Raw genomic sequence first — 19,182 nt, 5'->3', positions numbered from 1 at the left:
TAACTGGACAGCGAGTCGCACGCGACCCACAGCTTGATTCCGTACTTCGCAGGCTTTGAGGGAAGGGGCAGCGACCTGTCGAAGAAGAAAGAAGAAAGAAGAAGAAAGAAGAAGAAGGGAAAAAAAAATAAAAAATAATGAAGGAAAAACAAGAACACAAGATCAACAAATATTATTTAATTTGAATTTAATTTGTTATTAATTATGTATTTAATTATTCAATGATTTATTTAGTTTATCATTTCCATAAACAGTGCACCTGTGCCATCACGTATGTGTCTCCTCTGAACAACTGCAGGACCAACCGGTGGTTTGGGAGAAACAGACAGGTCAAAGAAGACACAGAAATGATCAGACAGAGCAACATTGATCACATTATCATTTGAAATATTTACCCCCTTTGTAAATATGAGATCTAGAGTGTGTCCTTTGCTGTGGGTGGGGCCTCTCACATGCTGAGTAAGACTGAAGGTTTCAAGGACAGCATCAAGCTCTTTAGCGTTTCTGTCACAAATATTATCAACATGCACATTGAAATCACCTGTAATGACCGAACCATCAAAGTCTGTGCATACGACTGAAAGCATCTCAGTAAAATCATCAATAAAACTTTGGCAGTGCTGGGGAGGCTTGTATAAAACAATGAAGAGAATGGATGGAGACCGTTTTAGCTCCATTTTAAAGGATACATACTCAAATGATGAAAACACCCTAAAAGACAACCTGCGGGTAATTATTTCATCTCTAAAGACAGCACAGACTCCACCCCCTTTTTGTTTTCTCGTGTTTCAGATTCAAACTTAAAGTTGGGTGGAGCAGATTCTATCAGAACTACATTTCCTGTGTTTTTGTCAAGCCATGTTTCAGTTAAAAACATAAAATCAAGATTATAAGAAGAAATAAAATTATTAATTAAGAGAGATTTGTTACATAAGGATCTGACATTTAGCACAGCAAGTTTCAGACTAGTTTCAGTGGGACTGGGCTTTATCTTTTCACAGGGAATATGAATCACATTTCTCAGATTGGGCCTGACTCGCATTTTGTTTTTCCATCTGTGTGATGATGTGACTACAGAAATAGCACTAGGGGGGGCTCTTTTTACATAGGGCCCTGGGTTGGTTTGCTTTTTAATGTGACAATAAGTCCCGGCAACGCTGAGACCCAGTGCATCCTAGCTATGGGAGATACCAGGTGAAAGGCGAGGTTGGATGGGTGGTGGGGCTTTTGTAGCCAAGGAGAGTTTGGGACCAGGTGAGAGGCGAGGGGGATGGGAGGTGGGGCTTTTGTTGGTGTAGTCGGCTTGTGCAGGGAAGAGTTGATAAGTTTTGACATAGCCCTTGCTATATTGGGCGTGAGTGGAGCCATCTTAATGCCTGATTTGATCAGACTTTCAAAATGGCTGGGAAGGCCCATGGGTGAGAGTGGAGATGAGAAGGAGAATGATGAATCTTTAGTGGGAGTAGATGTTGCAGGGGGAACCCAGGGCTGGTGTGAAGGCAGGGGCGTTGACAGGGATGTTGTTGGGCTTGTCACAGATGGGTCCAAGGCCTTTGAAAATTGTTCCTTTTCTGGAGGCGGTGGAGGTGAATGTGGAGCAGCTGGAGCTGAATCCTTTGCTGCTGGTGGTGGAGCAGCTGCTGATGAATCCTTTGGTGGAGGCTGAGGTTGTGGTGCTTTTGATGTTGAAACATTGGCTCGGTCTCTGGCTGATGGAGCAGGAATTCTTCTCTCATTCCTCTCTTCTCTAACTATCTGCTCAGGACCCTGTCCAGGCCCAGTCCAATGCCTCAGAGCGTGGAGCAGGTTCTCTGTCAGCACCCTCACTCCATCTCTGCATAGGTGGGGGCCATTTCTCTTAAACAGGTCCTCTCGTTTCCAGAAAAGATAGAAGTTCTCAATGTAGTGTAGTCCTCTCGGGGCACACTCTTTGGACAGCCATGTGTTCAGCTGAAGAAGCCGGCTAAACTTGTTTATCCTCCTGTCGATGTTTGGAATAGGCCCACTTATGAATGTTTTGATTTCCATTTCATCAAGCACGTCGAATAACTTCAAGAAGTCTTTTTTCAAAACTTCAGTCTGTTCCCGCCGCATGTCCACTGCACCCACGTGCACAATCAGCTGTTTAGCTCCTCCATGCTTAGCCATAATATTTGGAAGGAGTGACGTTATCTCAGAAACAGTGGCGCTTGGAAAAGAATGTGTGTTTATCTTTTCATGCGTCACGTGACTTATCGCGCCGTCTCCAACCAAAACAATCTGCGTGACCTTGGCTCCTGGCACAGATCCTCCTCGCTGTATTTTGGCCACGTCATCTTTCCTTTTTTCATTTGATTCCATCTCTGAAAGTGGTAAAAATCTGTTTGTGAGCTGTATTTTAGGTGACTTCACGTTATCTTTGTATCGTTTAGGCTTTGCTCCAAGTTTGTTCCAAGAAACAGCCAATTTACTCAACAGGGCAAATCAAAGAGAGCAGCCATGTAGGATGCAGGCACATGCTCTGTGGTTTTATTGTGTAGAGGTCATCACATCTGCTTTACACGCAGAAGGTCCTGGGTTCGATCCCCAGTGAAACCAGCTGTGTGTTTCGTGCAAACTCTCATTGACTTTGAGCATGCTGTTGGTGCTTTAAAGCTCCATGACTTTACTGTGCCCCTCTTGCTTACTGAAATAAAAGCTTCATCTGTTGAGCTCATATTGTGTTCAATAGCTACAGCGTACCTATCTTTCATTCAGTCCTCTAATTCTTTCAACAAGGTTTAAAGAGGTGCTCAAAGTTCAATTAGCCGCGGTGTGTGACCTAGCGAAGTCGATGTCAGACACTGTAATATTTTCTGGTCCCCTGCCCAATTGGATCAATGCTGAATTGTACAGCCGTCTCTCAGCATTCAACAACTGGTTATCCAGATGGTGCCCTCAAAACAACGTTGTCTTTATTGATAACTGCAGTGCGTTTTGGGGAAAGCCTGGGCTCATACGCAGGGATGGCATCCATCCGACTTCGGAGGGTACATCCCTATTAGTTCGGAATTTGACCGATACTCTTAGTCGTGTTAAGTGACCATCTAGGGATGAGCCCCGGGCGCAGAGCAGCAGTTTAAGACGCTCCTCTGTCGCTGAACTCTCGCCTGTTCTGTTACATGTGAAGTGTTCAGATTCAAGACAGATAGAGACTGTGTGTGTCCCTCGTGTTCCTCGTACAAATAATGCCAAAAAGTCACATCTCAGAAAAAATATTTCAGGCGTCAGACCAAATAACTTAAGGAAAATAACAATCACAAATGACACAAATATACAAATGAATAAACACGTAAAATATGGACTGCTAAACATTCGAGCAATTTCCTCCAAATCGCTCTTAGTTAATGAATTAATTAGTGACTATAACATAGATCTTCTAGCTCTAACTGAAACGTGGCTTCAACAAGACGACTACGTCAGACTAAATGAGTCCACCCCACCCACCCATGTTAACTTTCAGACTGCCAGGAGCACAGGCCGAGGTGGTGGTGTGGCAGTGATCTCACACTCAAGCCTACTCATGAGCCCTAAAACTAACAATGCATTTCACTCATTTGAAAGCCTTATGCTGTCGATCACATGTCCAAATATGAGAAACCAAAAAGGAGTTTTGTTCATAGTTATCTACCGACCTCCTGGTCCCTACTCAGAGTTTTTAACAGAGTTTTCTGACTTTATATCAAACTTAGTGTTAGCCTGGGATAAAATAGTTATAGCTGGAGACTTTAATATCCACGTGAACATGAGTGATGACGCTCTCAGTAATGCCTTCAGCGCCTTGTTAGACAGCATTGGTTTCACTCAGAATGTAAATAAACCGACTCACACTCACAAGAATACTCTGGATCTTGTCCTAACGTATGGAACAGAGATTAGTGACCTCATTGTCCTCCCTCAAAACCCTATATTGTCAGATCATTTCCTAATTACCTTTCAGTTTATTCTTAAAGATCATCCAGTCCCACAAAATAAAGTTATAATGAAAAGGACAATATCTGAAAAATCTATCTCAAAATTCAAAGAAATAATAGAGCCAATATTCAGTGACATGTCATGTGATCCTGCTGAGAATAGTTTTAGTCCCAGTTTAAGTGATCAATTTGTCGACTTGACCATGAATTCTCTGAAGTCTGCTCTTGACGTTGTCGCGCCGTTAAAACAGAAGGTCATTAGGCCAAAGCGCCTCCCCATGGTACAACCAAGAACTGCGTTCACATAAACAAAGAGTTAGAAAGTTAGAGGGATTATTTCGTCGCTCTCACACCGAAGAATCCCTAAAAGCATGGAAAAGTTGCCTGCTGTCCTATAAGCAGGCTCTGCGTAAGGCCCAAACCAGATATTATTCAAATCTAATAGAAGTCAACAAAAGTAACACTAAATTCCTTTTCAGCACTGTAGCTAGGCTAACAAACTGGTCAGACAAAACCAGGTTCACTTCTCGTTCCTATTGGTTTAGAATATACTTAGCAGAACGTTGTCCAGATTACCAATGCATTGAGATCATTTAGAAATGATTCCCCTCGCAAGTTCTGATTGATTGGCTTCAACGAAGATTACTGTCAGAGGATTATAGTGGTCATTTCTTTGTTTCATTTCTTGCTTATAATAAGTCCTATAAAAGTCCTGTCTCTCCAAGTCAAAGGATTCCTTCAACACGTCAATGCTTTTCATTTGAGTTTCTTTTGCAATGCGGTGAAACGTTTACGCCTTTTGTAATCCAGGCGTTGAATCATAAGCTTGGTCATGAGAAAACCAGCTCCAGATTTTAACAGCTTTGTTTAGTTTGTATGCTTTGGTTAGCTCCTTTCAGGCCGTAAGCACAGATTTTACCCAAAGATTTTTCATGTTTCTGCACTTTTTCAAAAGAGTAACGCTGCTCTCGGGGCACTCAAGGTTCCACTGAGATTTGAACTCGGATCGCTGGATTCAAAGTGTGCTAACCATTACACCATGGAACCGCAGACTGCTCCTTGGAAGGATAACGGTGATCCAAAGCTACAAGTCTTTACATCAATCATCCCTTGCCCAAAAAATTAGAAACAAGGAGTGCAAACAGTGCAAACAATCTTGATGTGCAGCAATACTTTTCCCTCTCTTAATGCAAAGTGTAGCAGCAGTAAACTTGAGGGAGAAAGGTATGGGTTTGAGGGCTCTTCTTGTGGGCTTTACTGTCCTTGTAAATATTTTTCATAGACAAAAGAGTAGGCATTTCCTTTTTACTAAACAGGCCCTTTGACCAAGGAAGCCCCAGCGCCGTAATGATTTCCTGGTTTCCTTACATAATTACATACAGTGGTTACTTCTGGGATCGAATTTCTTGCTTGCTCTGGCAAGGTGAGCAGTCGTCCCTGGGTGGGCTCGAACCACCAAACTTTCGCCTACCAGCAGAACGCGCTAGCCGATTGCGCCACAGAGGCGAGAATCTTGACATACCCATAAAAGGGTTACCTTTTGAAAATAAGTATGACATTTGATCATTGGGCTATATCAAAGAGAGCAGCATTGAAGTAGGCAAACTTCTGCTTCATGGTTTCATTGTGTGGTGGTCATCACATCTGCCCTACACGCAGAAGGTCTTGGGTACAACATTCAGCAAAACCAAACATGTTACCAAACATGTTCATGCTAACAATGTTCCAACGAAAGCATGCTGTTTATGTTTTATAGATCCTTTCCAGGCCATTTATGTCCTGATCTCGCAAAATATCCAAAAGAACCAGCGTTCCTATTCATTGTGTTTTTGAGCAAAGACTAACATTCAGGTACACCTGCCGAAACCCGGGATTGAACCAGGGACCTTTAGATCTTCAGTCTAACGCTCTCCCAACTGAGCTATTTCGGCTACTTTATTGACAAATTAGGCAAGGGAGCGAAACGTGTGGCATAACGTAGCGAGAAAATGAACTAGTTCTGTGTGTCCTTTTTTCTTTTCTTTCGATTAAACATAAAACAATACAGGACACGACCAGGGAGCAAAAATCTAAATAAAAAGAACATAAATGGCACTAAACATAAAATAAAAACAAAATCACATTTAAATGAAAATAGGGGTCCTACTTGGTCCAAAGTCGATCAAATTAGTGCTTATCCAAATTAAGCCTGAATGTCACTGTTTTCCATTCATCCAATGTCTAATGTCTGTTACTATGTCAGTCAAGTATTTGATCGTTGGCGTGGTTGGTGTCGAGCATTTCTTTGTGATGGCCTTTTTCTCTACAGCCAAAAATATGTTCCAAGGGTATCCATTTATTGTGTCCATGGCAGGAGTGTTGAGGCCCAAGTACATAGTTTTAAATTTGAGTGGGATGGCAAAGTCAAAAACAGTCTGCAGTGCCCTGTGAATTTCAGTCCATTATTTTTGAGCAACAGCACAGCCCCAAAACACCTGATAGTGGTTTGCCTGCTGGGTTCTCCAGCAGTTAGCATTTCCTTGTGAATAATGGGCACTTTGACATGGTGTGGTGAAAAAAACATATTTTTCCCCTTCAGGCATGTGATTTTGTGGTCTTCCTCAGGGCTGTTCCTACATTTCCACACTCTTGGTCAGACAAAACCAGGTTCACTTCTCGTTCCTATTGGTTTAGAATATACTTAGCAGAACGTTGTCCAGATTACCAATGCATTGAGATCATTTAGAAATGATTCCCCTCGCAAGTTCTGATTGATTGGCTTCAACGAAGATTACTGTCAGAGGATTATAGTGGTCATTTCTTTGTTTCATTTCTTGCTTATAATAAGTCCTATAAAAGTCCTGTCTCTCCAAGTCAAAGGATTCCTTCAACACGTCAATGCTTTTCATTTGAGTTTCTTTTGCAATGCGGTGAAACGTTTACGCCTTTTGTAATCCAGGCGTTGAATCATAAGCTTGGTCATGAGAAAACCAGCTCCAGATTTTAACAGCTTTGTTTAGTTTGTATGCTTTGGTTAGCTCCTTTCAGGGCGTAAGCACAGATTTTACCCAAAGATTCTTCATGTTTCTGCACTTTTTCAAAAGAGTAACGCTACTCTCGGGGCACTCAAGGTTCCACTGAGATTTGAACTTGGATCGCTGGATTCAAAGTGTGCTAACCATTACACCATGGAACCGCAGACTGCTGCTTGGAAGGATAACGGTGATCCAAAGCTACAAGTCTTTACATCAATCATCCCTTGCCCAAAAAATGAGAAACAAGGAGTGCAAACAGTGCAAACAATCTTGATGTGCAGCAATACTTTTCCCTCTCTTAATGCAAAGTGTAGCAGCAGTAAACTTGAGGGAGAAAAGGTATGGGTTTGAGGGCTCTTCTTGTGGGCTTTACTGTCCTTGTAAATATTTTTCATAGACAAAAGAGTAGGCATTTCCTTTTTACTAAACAGGCCCTTTGACCAAGGAAGCCCCAGCGCCGTAATGATTTCCTTACATAATTACATACAGTGGTTACTTCTGGGATTGAATTTCTTGCTTGCTCTGGCAAGGTGAGCAGTCGTCCCTGGGTGGGCTCGAACCACCAAACTTTCGCCTACCAGCAGAACGCGCTAGCCGATTGCGCCACAGAGGCGAGAATCTTGACATACCCATAAAAGGGTTACCCCTCTAATTGCAATTAGAAATGAAGAAAAACTCTGGATTCAGAGCGCTAACCGCTATACCGTTGAACCACACCTTTCTACAGGATGTCCTGTTTTGAAAATAAGTATGACATTTGATCATTGGGCTATATCAAAGAGAGCAGCGTTGAAGTAGACAAACTTCTGCTTCATGGTTTCATTGTGTGGTGGTCATCACATCTGCCCTACACGCAGAAGGTCTTGGGTACAACATTCAGCAAAACCAAACATGTTACCAAACATGTTCATGCTAACAATGTTCCAACGAAAGCATGCTGTTTATGTTTTATAGATCCTTTCCAGGCCATTTATGTCCTGATCTCGCAAAATATCCAAAAGACCCAGCATTCCTATTCATTGTATTTTTGAGCAAAGACTAACATTCAGGTACACCTGCCGAAACCTGGGATTGAACCAGGGACCTTTAGATCTTCAGTCTAACGCTCTCCCAACTGAGCTATTTCGGCTACTTTATTGACAAATTAGGCAAGGGAGCGAAACGTGTGGCATAACGTAGCGAGAAAATGAACTAGTTCTGTGTGTCCTTTTTTCTTTTCTTTCGATTAAACATAAAACAATACAGGACACGACCAGGGAGCAAAAATCTAAATAAAAAGAACATAAATGGCACTAAACATAAAATAAAAACAAAATCACATTTAAATGAAAATAGGGGTCCTACTTGGTCCAAAGTCGATCAAATTAGTGCTTATCAAAATTAAGCCTGAATGTTACTGTTTTCCATTCATCCAATGTCTAATGTCTGTTACTATGTCAGTCAAGTATTTGATCGTTGGCGTGGTTGGTGTCGAGCATTTCTTTGTGATGGCCTTTTTCTCTACAGCCAAAAATATGTTCCAAGGGTATCCATTTATTGTGTCCATGGCAGGAGTGTTGAGGCCCAAGTACATAGTTTTAAATTTGAGTGGGATGGCAAAGTCAAAAACAGTCTGCAGTGCCCTGTGAATTTCAGTCCATTATTTTTGAGCAACAGCACAGCCCCAAAACACCTGATAGTGGTTTGCCTGCTGGGTTCTCCAGCAGTTAGCATTTCCTTGTGAATAATGGGCACTTTGACATGGTGTGGTGAAAAAAACATATTTTTCCCCTTCAGGCAAGTGATTTTGTGGTCTTCCTCAGGGCTGTTCCTACATTTCCACACTCTTGGTCAGACAAAACCAGGTTCACTTCTCGTTCCTATTGGTTTAGAATATACTTAGCAGAACGTTGTCCAGATTACCAATGCATTGAGATCATTTAGAAATGATTCCCCTCGCAAGTTCTGATTGATTGGCTTCAACGAAGATTACTGTCAGAGGATTATAGTGGTCATTTCTTTGTTTCATTTCTTGCTTATAATAAGTCCTATAAAAGTCCTGTCTCTCCAAGTCAAAGGATTCCTTCAACACGTCAATGCTTTTCATTTGAGTTTCTTTTGCAATGCGGTGAAACGTTTACGCCTTTTGTAATCCAGGCGTTGAATCATAAGCTTGGTCATGAGAAAACCAGCTCCAGATTTTAACAGCTTTGTTTAGTTTGTATGCTTTGGTTAGCTCCTTTCAGGGCGTAAGCACAGATTTTACCCAAAGATTCTTCATGTTTCTGCACTTTTTCAAAAGAGTAACGCTGCTCTCGGGGCACTCAAGGTTCCACTGAGATTTGAACTCGGATCGCTGGATTCAAAGTGTGCTAACCATTACACCATGGAACCGCAGACTGCTCCTTGGAAGGATAACGGTGATCCAAAGCTACAAGTCTTTACATCAATAATCCCTTGCCCAAAAAATGAGAAACAAGGAGTGCAAACAGTGCAAACAATCTTGATGTGCAGCAATACTTTTCCCTCTCTTAATGCAAAGTGTAGCAGCAGTAAACTTGAGGGAGAAAGGTATGAGGGCTCTTCTTGTGGGCTTTACTGTCCTTGTAAATATTTTTCATAGACAAAAGAGTAGGCATTTCCTTTTTACTAAACAGGCCCTTTGACCAAGGAAGCCCCAGCGCCGTAATGATTTCCTGGTTTCCTTACATAATTACATACAGTGGTTACTTCTGGGATTGTATCTCTTGCTTGCTCTGGCAAGGTGAGCAGTCAACCCTGGGTGGGCTCGAACCACCAACCTTTCGCCTATCAGCAGAACACGCTAGCCGATTGCGCCACAGAGGCGAGAATCTTGACATACCCATAAAAGGGTTACCCCTCTAATTGCAATTAGAAATGAAGAAAAACTCTGGATTCAGAGCGCTAACCGCTATACCGTTGAACCACACCTTTCTACAGGATGTCCTGTTTTGAAAATAAGTATGGCATTTGATCATTGGGCTATATCAAAGAGCGCAGCATTGAAGTAGGCAAACTTCTGCTTCTTGGTTTCATTATGTGGTGGTCATCACATCTGCCCTACACGCAGAAGGTCTTGGGTACAACATTCAGCAAAACCAAACATGTTACCAAACATGTTCAGGCTAACAATGTTCCAACGAAAGCATGCTGTTTATGTTTCATAGATCCTTTCCAGGCCATTTATGTCCTGATCTCGCAAAATACCCAATAGACCCAGCATTCCTATTCATTGTATTTTTGAGCAAAGACTAGCGTTCAGGTACACCTGCCGAAACCCGGGATTGAACCAGGCACCTTTAGATCTTCAGTCTAACGCTCTCCCAACTGAGCTATTTCGGCTACTTTATCTACATATTAGGCAAGGGAGGGAAACGTGTGGCATAACGTAGCGAGAAAATGAACTAGTTCTGTGTGTCCTTTTTTCTTTTCTTTCGATTAAACATAAAACAATACAGGACACGACCAGAGAGCAAAAATCGAAATAAAAAGAACATAAATAGCACTAAACATAAAATAAATACAAAATCACATTTAAATGAAAATAGGGGTCCTACTTGGTCCAAAGTCGATCAAATTAGTGCTTATCCAAATTAAGCCTGAATGTCACTGTTTTCCATTCATCCAATGTCTAATGTCTGTTACTATGTCAGTCAAGTCTTTGATCGTTGGCGTGGTTGGCGTCGAGCATTTCTTTGTGATGGCCTTTTTCTCTACAGCCAAAAGTATGTTCCAAGGGTATCCATTTATTTTGTCCATGGCAGGAGTGTTGAGGCCCAAGTACATAGTTTTAAATTTGAGTGGGATGGCAAAGTCAAAAACAGTCTGCAGTGCCCTGTGAATTTCAGTCCATTATTTTTGAGCAACAGCACTGCCCCAAAACACCTGATAGTGGTTTCCCTGCTGGGTTCTCCAGCAGTTAGCATTTCCTTGTGAATAATGGGCACTTTGACATGGTTTGGTGAAAAAAACATATTTTTCCCCTTCAGGCATGTGATTTTGTGGTCTTCCTCAGGGCTGTTCCTACATTTCCACACTCTTGGTCAGACAAAACCAGGTTCACTTCTCGTTCCCATTGGTTTAGAATATACTTAGCAGAACGTTGTCCAGATTACCAATGCATTGAGATCATTTAGAAATGATTCCCCTCGCAAGTTCTGATTGATTGGCTTCAACGAAGATTACTGTCAGAGGATTATAGTGGTCATTTCTTTGTTTCATTTCTTGCTTATAATAAGTCCTATAAAAGTCCTGTCTCTCCAAGTCAAAGGATTCCTTCAACACATCAATGCTTTTCATTTGAGTTTCTTTTGCAATGCGGTGAAACGTTTACGCCTTTTGTAATCCAGGCGTTGAATCATAAGCTTGGTCATAAGAAAACCAGCTCCAGATTTTAACAGCTTTGTTTAGTTTGTATGCTTTGGTTAGCTCCTTTCAGGGGGTAAGCACAGATTTTACCCAAAGATTCTTCTTGTTTCTGCACTTTTTCAAAAGAGTAACGCTACTCTCGGGGTACTCAAGGTTCCACTGAGATTTGAACTCGGATCGCTGGATTCAAAGTGTGCTAACCATTACACCATGGAACCGCAGACTGCTCCTTGGAAGGATAACGGTGATCCAAAGCTACAAGTCTTTACATCAATCATCCCTTGCCCAAAAAATGAGAAACAAGGAGTGCAAACAGTGCAAACAATCTTGATGTGCAGCAATACTTTTCCCTCTCTTAATGCAAAGTGTAGCAGCAGTAAACTTGAGGGAGAAAGGTATGGGTTTGAGGGCTCTTCTTGTGGGCTTTACTGTCCTTGTAAATATTTTTCATAGACAAAAGAGTAGGAATTTCCTGTTAACTAAACAGGCCCTTTGACCAAGGAAGCCCCAGCGCCGTAATGATTTCCTGGTTTCCTTACATAATTACATACAGTGATTACTTCTGGGATTGTATCTCTTGCTTGTTCTGGCAAGGTGAGCAGTCGTCCCTGGGTGGGCTCAAACCACCAACCTTCCGCCTATCAGCAGAACGCGCTAGCCGATTGCGCCACAGAGGCGAGCATCTTAACATACCCATGAAAGGGTTACCCCTCTAATTGCAATTAGAAATGAAGAAAAACTCTGGATTCAGAGCGCTAACCGCTATACCGTTGAACCACACCTTTCTACAGGATGTCCTGTTTTGAAAATAAGTATGACATTTGATCATTGGGCTATATCAAAGAGAGCAGCATTGAAGTAGGCAAACTTCTGCTTCATGGTTTCATTGTGTGGTGGTCATCACATCTGCCCTACACGCAGAAGGTCTTGGGTACAACATTCAGCAAAACCAAACATGTTACCAAACATGTTCATGCTAACAATGTTCCAACGAAAGCATGCTGTTTATGTTTTATAGATCCTTTCCAGGCCATTTATGTCCTGATCTCGCAAAATATCCAAAAGACCCAGCATTCCTATTCATTGTATTTTTGAGCAAAGACTAACATTCAGGTACACCTGCCGAAACCCGGGATTGAACCAGGGACCTTTAAATCTTCAGTCTAACGCTCTCCCAACGGAGCTATTTCGGCTACTTTATTGACAAATTAGGCAAGGGAGGGAAACGTGTGGCATAACGTAGCGAGAAAATGAACTAGTTCTGTGTGTCCTTTTTTCTTTTCTTTCGATTAAACATAAAACAATACAGGACACGACCAGGGAGCAAAAATCGTAATTAAAAGAACTTAATAGTTACATAAAACATAACATAACATAAAATAAAAACAAAATCACATTTAAATGAAAATAGGGGGCCTACTTGGTCCAAGTCGATCAAATTAGTGCTTATCCAAGTTAAGCCTGAATGTCACTGTTTTCCATTCATCCAATGTCTAATGTCTGTTACTTTGTCAGTCAAGTCTTTGATCGTTGGCGTGGTTGGTGTCGAGCATTTCTTTGTGATGGCCTTTTTCTCTACAGCCAAAAGTATGTTCCAAGGGTATCCATTTATTGTGTCCATGGCAGGAGTGTTGAGGCCCAAGTACATAGTTTTAAATTTGAGTGGGATGGAAAAGTCAAAAACAGTCTGCAGTGCCCTGTGAATTTCAGTCCATTATTTTTGAGCAACAGCACAGCCCCAACACACCTGATAGTGGTTTGCCTGCTGGGTTCTCCAGCAGTTAGCATTTCCTTGTGAATAATGGGCACTTTGACATGGTGTGGTGAAAAAAACATATTTTTCCCCTTCAGGCATGTGATTTTGTGGTCTTCCTCAGGGCTGTTCCTACATTTCCACACTCTTGGTCAGACAAAACCAGGTTAACTTCTCGTTCCCATTGGTTTAGAATATACTTAACAGAACGTTGTTCAGATTACCAATGCATTGAGATCATTTAGAAATGATTCCCCTCGCAAGTTCTGATTGATTGGTTTCAACAAAGATTACTGTCAGAGGATTATAGTGGTCATTTCTTTGTTTCATTTCTTGCTTATAATAAGTCCTATAAAAGTCCTGTCTCTCCAAGTCAAGTCTCTCCAAGTCAAAGGATTCCTTCAACACATCAATGCTTTTCATTTGATTTTCTTTTGCAATGCGGTGAAACGTTTACGCCTTTTGTAATCCAGGCGTTGAATCATAAGCTTGGTCATAAGAAAACCAGCTCCAGATTTTAACAGCTTTGTTTAGTTTGCATGCTTTGGTTAGCTCCTTTCAGGGGGTAAGCACAGATTTTACCCAAAGTTTCTTCATGTTTCTGCACTTTGTCAAAAGAGTAGCGCTGCTCTCGGTGACTCAAGGTTCCACCGAGATTTAAACTCGGATCGCTGGATTCAGAGTCCAGAGTGATAACCATTACACCATGGAACCGCAGACTCCTCCTTGGAAGGATAACGGTGATCCAAAGCTACAAGTCTTAACGTCAATCATCCCTTGCCAAAAAAATGAGAAACAAGGATTGAAAACAGTGCAAATAATCTTGATGTGCAGCAATACTTTTCCCTCTCTTAATGCAAAGTGTAGCAGCAGTAAACTTGAGGGAGAAAGGTATGGGTTTGAGGGCTCTTCTTGTGGGCTTTTCTGTCCTTGTAAATATTTTTCATAGACAAAAGAGTAGGCATTTCCTGTTTACTAAACAGGCCCTTTGACCAAGGAAGCCGCAGCGCCATAACGTTTTCCTGGTTTCCTTACATAATTACATACAGTGGTTACTTCTGGCATTGTATTTCTTGCTTGCTCTGGCAAGGTGAGCAGTCGTCCCTGGGTGGGCTCGAATCACCAACCTTTCGGTTAACAGCCGAACGCGCTAGCCGATTGCGCCACAGAGACGAGAATCTGGGCATATCCATAAAATACTTGTGCATCTAATTGCAATAAGAAATGAAGAAAAACTCTGGATTCAGAGCGCTAACGGCTATACCGTTGAACCACACCTTTCTACAGGATGTCCTGTTTTGAAAATAAGTATGACATTTGATCATTGGGCTATATCAAAGAGAGCAGCATTGAAGTAGGCAAACTTCTGCTTCATGGTTTCATTGTGTGGTGGTCATCACATCTGCCCTACATGCAGAAGGTCTTGGGTACAACATTCAGCGAAACCAAACATGTTACCAAACATGTTCATGCTAACAATGTTCCAACGAAAGCATGCTGTTTATGTTTTATAGATCCTTTCCAGGCCATTTATGTCCTGATCTCGCAAAATATCCAATAGACCCAGCATTCCTATTCATTGTATTTTTGAGCAAAGGCTAACATTCAGGTACACATGCTGAAACCCGGGATTGAACCAGGAATAACGTAGCGAGAAAATGAACTAGTTCTGTGTGTCCTTTTTTCTTTTCTTTTGATTAAACATAAAACAATACAGGACACGACCAGGGAGCAAAAATCGTAATTAAAAGAACTTAATAGTTACATAAAACATAACATAAAATAAAAACAAAATCACATTAAAATGAAAATAAGGGTCCTACTTGGTCCAAGTCAATCAAATTAGTGCTTATCCAAGTTAAGCCTGAATGTCACTGTTTTCCATTCATCCAATGTCTAATGTCTGTTACTATGTCAGTCAAGTCTTTGATCTTTGGCGTGGTTGGTGTCGAGCATTTCTTTGTGATGGCCTTTTTCTCTACAGCCAAAAGTATGTTCCAAGGGTATCCATTTATTGTGTCCATGGCAGGAGTGTTGAGGCCCAAGTACATAGTTTTAAATTTGAGTGGGATGGCAAAGTCAAAAACAGTGTGCAGTGCCCTGTGAATTTCAGTCCATTATTTTTGAGCAACAGCACAGCCCCAAAACACCTGATAGTGGTTTGCCTGCTGGGTTCTCCAGCAGTTAGCATTTCCTTGTGAATAATGGGCACTTTGACATGGTGTGGTGAAAAAAAACATATTTTTCCGCTTCAGGCATGTGATTATGTGGTCTTCCTCAGGGCTGTTCCTACATTTCCACACTCTTGGTCAGACAAAACCAGGTTAACTTCTCGTTCCCATTGGTTTAGAATATACTTAGCAGAACGTTGTCCAGATTACCAATGCACTGAGATCATTTAGAAATGATTCCCCTCGCAAGTTCTGATTGATTGGTTTCAACAAAGATTACTGTCAGAGGATTATAGTGGTCGTTTCTTTGTTTCATTTCTTGCTTATAATAAGTCCTATAAAAGTCCTGTCTCTCCAAGTCAAAGGATTCCTTCAACACATCAATGCTTTTCATTTGATTTTCTTTTGCAATGCGGTGAAACGTTTACGCCTTTTGTAATCCAGGCGTTGAATCATAAGCTTGGTCATAAGAAAACCAGCTCCAGATTTTAACAGCTTTGTTTAGTTTGTATGCTTTGGTTGGCTCCTTTCAGGGGGTAAGCACAGATTTTACCCAAAGATTCTTCTTGTTTCTGCACTTTTTCAAAAGAGTAGCACTGCTCTCGGGGTACTCAAGGTTCCACCGAGATATGAACTCAGATCGCTGTATTCAGAGTCCAGAGTGCTAACCATTACACCATGGAACCGCAGACTCCTCCTTGGAGTCTTTACGTCAATCATCCCTTGCCAAAAAAATGAGAAACAAGGAGTGAAAACAGTGCAAATAATCTTGATGTGCAGCAATACTTATCCCTCTCTTAATGCAAAGTGTAGCAGCAGTAAACTTGAGGGAGAAAGGTATGGGTTTGAGGGCTCTTCTTGTGGGCTTTTCTGTCCTTGTAAATATTTTTCATAGACAAAAGAGTAGGCATTTCCTGTTTACTAAACAGGCCCTTTGACCAAGGAAGCCGCAGCGCCATAACGATTTCCTGGTTTCCTTACATAATTACATACAGTGGTTACTTCTGGGATTGTATTTCTTGCTTGCTCTGGCAAGGTGAGCAGTTGTCCCTGGGTGGGCTCGAACCACCATCCTTTCGGTTAACAGCCGAACGCGCTAGCCGATTGCGCCACAGAGACGAGAATCTAGGCATATCCATAAAAGACTTGTGCCTCTAATTGCAGTAAGAAATGAAGAAAAACTCTGGATTCAGAGCGCTAACCGCTATACCGTTGAACCACACCTTTCTACAGGATGTCCTGTTTTGAAAATAAGTATGACATTTGATCATTGGGCTATATCAAAGAGAGCAGCATTGAAGTAGGCAAACTTCTGCTTCATGGTTTCATTGTGTGGTGGTCATCACATCTGCCCTACACGCAGAAGGTCTTGGGTACAACATTCAGCGAAACCAAACATGTTCCCAAACATGTTCATGCTAACAATGTTCCAACGAAAGCTTGCTGTTTATGTTTTATAGATCCTTTCCAGGCCATTTATGTCCTGATCTCGCAAAATATCCAATAGACCCAGCATTCCTATTCATTGTATTTTTGAGCAAAGACTAGCATTCAGGTACACATGCCGAAACCCGGGATTGAACCAGGAATAACGTAGCAAGAAAATGAACTAGTTCTGTGTGTCCTTTTTTCTTTTCTTTTGATTAAACATAAAACAATACAGGACACGACCAGGGAGCAAAAATCGTAATTAAAAGAACTTAATAGTTACATAAAACATAACATAACATAAAATAAAAACAAAATCACATTTAAATGAAAATAGGGGGCCTACTTGGTCCAAGTCAATCAAATTAGTGCTTATCCAAGTTAAGCCTGAATGTCACTGTTTTCCATTCATCCAATGTCTAATGTCTGTTACTATGTCAGTCAAGTCTTTGATCGTTGGCGTGGTTGGTGTCGAGCATTTCTTTGTGATGGCCTTTTTCTCTACAGCCAAAAGTATGTTCCAAGGGTATCCATTTATTGTGTCCATGGCAGGAGTGTTGAGGCCCAAGTACATAGTTTTAAATTTGAGTGGGATGGAAAAGTCAAAAACAGTCTGCAGTGCCCTTTGAATTTCAGTCCATTATTTTTGAGCAACAGCACAGCCCCAAAACACCTGATAGTGGTTTGCCTGCTGGGTTCTCCAGCAGTTAGCATTTCCTTGTGAATAATGGGCACTTTGACATGGTGTGGTGAAAAAAACATATTTTTCCCCTTCAGGCATGTGATTTTGTGGTCTTCCTCAGGGCTGTTCCTACATTTCCACACTCTTGGTCAGACAAAACCAGGTTAACTTCTCGTTCCCATTGGTTTAGAATATACTTAACAGAACGTTGTTCAGATTACCAATGCATTGAGATCATTTAGAAATGATTCCCCTCGCAAGTTCTGATTGATTGGTTTCAACAAAGATTACTGTCAGAGGATTATAGTGGTCATTTCTTTGTTTCATTTCTTGCTTATAATAAGTCCTATAAAAGTCCTGTCTCTCCAAGTCAAAGGATTCCTTCAACACATCAATGCTTTTCATTTGATTTTCTTTTGCAATGCGGTGAAACGTTTACGCCTTTTGTAATCCAGGCGTTGAATCATAAGCTTGGTCATAAGAAAACCAGCTCCAGATTTTAACAGCTTTGTTTAGTTTGTATGCTTTGGTTGGCTCCTTTCAGGGGGTAAGCACAGATTTTACCCAAAGATTCTTCTTGTTTCTGCACTTTTTCAAAAGAGTAGCGCTGCTCTCGGGGCACTCAAGGTTCCACCGAGATTTAAACTCGGATCGCTGGATTCAGAGTCCAGAGTGTTAACCATTACACCATGGAACCGCAGACTCCTCCTTGGAGTCTTTACGTCAATCATCCCTTGCCAAAAAAATGAGAAACAAGGAGTTAAAACAGTGCAAATAATCTTGATGTGCAGCAATACTTTTCCCTCTCTTAATGCAAAGTGTAGCAGCAGTAAACTTGAGGGAGAAAGTATGGGTTTGAGGGCTCTTCTTGTGGGCTTTTCTGTCCTTGTAAATATTTTTCATAGACAAAAAGTAGGCATTTCCTGTTTAATAAACAGGCCCTTTGACCAAGGAAGCCGCAGCGCCATAACGATTTCCTGGTTTCCTTACATGATTACATACAGTGGTTACTTCTGGGATCGAATTTCTTGCTTGCTCTGGCAAGGTGAGCAGTCGTCCCTGGATGGGCTCGAACCACCAACCTTTCGGTGAACAACCGAACGCGCTAGCCGATTGCGCCACAGAGACGAGAATCTAGGCATATCCATAAAAGACTTGTGCATCTAATTGCAATAAGAAATGAAGAAAAACTCTGGATTCAGAGCGCTAACGGCTATACCGTTGAACCACACCTTTCTACAGGATGTCCTGTTTTGAAAATAAGTATGACATTTGATCATTGGGCTATATCAAAGAGAGCAGCATTGAAGTAGGCAAACTTCTGCTTCATGGTTTCATTGTGTGGTGGTCATCACATCTGCCCTACACGCAGAAGGTCTTGGGTACAACATTCAGCGAAACCAAACATGTTACCAAACATGTTCATGCTAACAATGTTCCAACGAAAGCATGCTGTTTATGTTTTATAGATCCTTTCCAGGCCATTTATGTCCTGATCTCGCAAAATATCCAATAGACCCAGCATTCCTATTCATTGTATTTTTGAGCAAAGACTAACATTCAGGTACGCATGCCGAAACCCGGGATTGAACCAGGAATAACGTAGCAAGAAAATGAACTTGTTCTGTGTGTCCTTTTTTCTTTTCTTTTGATTAAACATAAAACAATACAGGACACGACCAGGGAGCAAAAATTGTAATTAAAAGAACTTAATAGTTACATAAAACATAACATAACATAAAATAAAAACAAAATCACCTTTAAATGAAAATAGGGGTCCTACTTGGTCCAAAGTCGATCAAATTAGTGCTTATCCAAATTAAGCCTGAATGTC

General features: G+C 41.4%; 8 non-coding genes across 8 annotated transcripts; 1 reads left to right on the top strand and 7 right to left on the bottom strand.

Moving 5' to 3' along the window:
* Positions 1-2,504: 2,504 nt before the first annotated feature.
* trnav-uac (transfer RNA valine (anticodon UAC)) lies at positions 2,505-2,577 on the top strand. The gene has a single exon. It is a non-coding gene; the product is annotated as a tRNA-Val (tRNA).
* Positions 2,578-5,790: 3,213 nt separating this feature from the next.
* Positions 5,791-5,863, bottom strand: trnaf-gaa (transfer RNA phenylalanine (anticodon GAA)). The gene has a single exon. It is a non-coding gene; the product is annotated as a tRNA-Phe (tRNA).
* A 2,139-nt stretch (positions 5,864-8,002) lies between these two features.
* On the bottom strand, positions 8,003-8,075 carry trnaf-gaa (transfer RNA phenylalanine (anticodon GAA)). Its single transcript has one exon. It is a non-coding gene; the product is annotated as a tRNA-Phe (tRNA).
* Positions 8,076-10,215: 2,140 nt separating this feature from the next.
* Positions 10,216-10,288, bottom strand: trnaf-gaa (transfer RNA phenylalanine (anticodon GAA)). Its single transcript has one exon. It is a non-coding gene; the product is annotated as a tRNA-Phe (tRNA).
* A 2,146-nt stretch (positions 10,289-12,434) lies between these two features.
* Positions 12,435-12,507, bottom strand: trnaf-gaa (transfer RNA phenylalanine (anticodon GAA)). Its single transcript has one exon. It is a non-coding gene; the product is annotated as a tRNA-Phe (tRNA).
* Positions 12,508-13,709: 1,202 nt separating this feature from the next.
* Positions 13,710-13,781, bottom strand: trnaq-cug (transfer RNA glutamine (anticodon CUG)). Its single transcript has one exon. It is a non-coding gene; the product is annotated as a tRNA-Gln (tRNA).
* Positions 13,782-16,283: 2,502 nt separating this feature from the next.
* On the bottom strand, positions 16,284-16,357 carry trnan-guu (transfer RNA asparagine (anticodon GUU)). The gene has a single exon. It is a non-coding gene; the product is annotated as a tRNA-Asn (tRNA).
* A 1,616-nt stretch (positions 16,358-17,973) lies between these two features.
* trnaq-cug (transfer RNA glutamine (anticodon CUG)) lies at positions 17,974-18,045 on the bottom strand. Its single transcript has one exon. It is a non-coding gene; the product is annotated as a tRNA-Gln (tRNA).
* Between the last annotated feature and the right edge of the window lie 1,137 nt (positions 18,046-19,182).

This window comes from Eucyclogobius newberryi, unplaced genomic scaffold, assembly GCF_026437365.1.
Source record: "Eucyclogobius newberryi isolate DKJ021-1_F unplaced genomic scaffold, fEucNew1.0.hap1 SCAF_29, whole genome shotgun sequence".
In the NCBI taxonomy this organism is placed as follows: Eukaryota; Metazoa; Chordata; class Actinopteri; order Gobiiformes; family Gobiidae; genus Eucyclogobius; species Eucyclogobius newberryi.
The sequence above is the reverse complement of the archived record's forward strand: the minus strand, read 5'-3'. Positions and strand labels throughout refer to the sequence as shown.